The following is a 2,125-nucleotide window of genomic DNA, read 5'->3' on the forward strand; positions in this document are numbered from 1 at the left end:
CGTTGTCATGACTCGAGGTAAGTGCCTAACCCAAGACATGCAGAATCATCACACGTAGTCCAAAGGTCTTTATTATAATAACGGTGACTGAAACAGCAGGGAAGTCCTGTGGGGATGAGCAATACGGCTCGAGTCTCTGAGGTGCTCAGGATAATCAGGAGAGGAGGGGAAGCCGGGGAGGACGCTGGGCAGAGGGTGAGAGATCCCGGAGGGGTGAGGTAGCAGAGGGAAAGCCAAACAGGAACGGCGGAGGAGGATGGGACGTGATGAGTATGTTCCAGAAAACGAAGACAGCAAGGGTGAGTAGACGATGATGATGATCCTGAGCGAGACAAAAACAGGCGTAAGGGATAATCCAATTCCAAATCCAAAATACAATCCAAGGTCATAAATCCACCAGTCGAAGGCGAGTCAAAACACGAGTTAACAAGATCAAAGTTCAGAGTCGAGCGGCTGGTGCTCCCTAAACTGGTGCAATCGTCCGGCAAAGTGAAATGTCTCCATCCTCCTTTTAAACCCGCTTTCCTGGTCTGGGAATCGCCTGCAGCTGTTGCTCCCTCTGCTCCTCACCTGTGGAGGATGAACTCAGACTCTGGTGAGAGGAGATGGTGTGACTCACCTCTGCCCAGGAACATGACACGTTAATGAGCATCTGAATTTGACATGAAAAATAATATTAATAATTCATTGGTAAAGTCATCAAACGCATCACCAAAATGAACACAGAGACGAAACTTATATAAGAACATTTTTGTAAAAAACATATAATAATAATAATAATAATAATTATTATTATTATTATTATTAAATTGTTTATTTATTTATATATTTGGAAACGTAGAACTTGTCTAATCAGAACACATCCAGGGATTTTAATATGACTCAAGCAAGTAAACCTTTATAATCAACTCAGTACTTGATGAATTATAAATATATTTAATTTAATAAGCTATTTTAACAATCACATGTGAGCTCAGTCCTTTTATTCAATTTATAGCACTCATTTAAAAAATCATATTAATGAATCCCGTTTTATTAATTTGTCATCAGTACTTAATTCAAATCCTACTTTTATATTTGAGAATGCTGCAGGACCCGCGAGGGATTTAATCTATTAAACACAGAATAGATGGACCGGGTTTAATGAAAGTGTAGCAGCAATCTCTTCTTAGATCTGACCACAAAAGGGTACCCGATAGCGCCCCCGCGGAGCAGCCAATCGTTAATGTTCGCTTGTGAAAAGATTTCACGTCCAAGGCGAGTTTAATTGCGTTTTCGGTCCCACGTTGGTTGATTATGCTGCTGTTCGCTAAAACCACGGAACAAGGATATATAGAAGTGGGCAGAGGCTTTGACAGGTTAGATTGTCCTGCCTTGGGGCTCGCATTTAACCCGGGACCCCCGACGGCTGCGTGCTCAGAGAGCTTTGAGGGGCAGCTACGGGGTTCCTCCGAGCTACAGAGAACGATTTAGTCACTGTTTCATTAGGCACTATTTGAACCTTTCAACTTATGGTGAATTGAAGGGGACATGCTCAAATGGATAGGGATTAGGTGGGAGGAGCCACTGGAAATTAGCTGACGCCCAATTTAACTCGTTTCTGTCAGAGTTTGGGATACATTCCTAATTGAGAGGGGAAGCAGGTGAAGGTTTGGTCCCACGCAGGCCCTTTCAGAGACGGGATAAATGCTCCTCTTTCACATCCCGCTGCTGATCGTATATCACCGGGAGAAAGCCATCTAATGAATATAGATTGAAGTTCCTATTAATCGAATTCGTTCCCTCGCAGGTGTGGAGGACCCGCGCAGAATTTAGAGGCATCAACGCAGGAATAAACCGCAGTTTTAGTCCCACGGGACCTGAACTCGACCGCTGGTTACTTTGGGACGTGTAGGGGTCAAAAGCATCTCTGACAAACTCATGGATTAATATCCCAAATCATATTGCTGTTAGTGTCTGAGAACACGCCGGTGAAGGGGTTCTAATTTAGTTTCAAAAACGAGTTTTACCTGCTTCTGGGTAGAAAAACAAGGGCACTCCAAAGACGTTTGACCACCATTGAAAACATGGCAATTACGCATGAAAAAAGGCAATTAGTAGGAGCGCTTTTCAGCCTCTCGCAGCT

The sequence above is a fragment of the Nothobranchius furzeri genome, chromosome 8 (genome assembly GCF_043380555.1).
Source record: "Nothobranchius furzeri strain GRZ-AD chromosome 8, NfurGRZ-RIMD1, whole genome shotgun sequence".
Classification (NCBI taxonomy): Eukaryota; Metazoa; Chordata; class Actinopteri; order Cyprinodontiformes; family Nothobranchiidae; genus Nothobranchius; species Nothobranchius furzeri.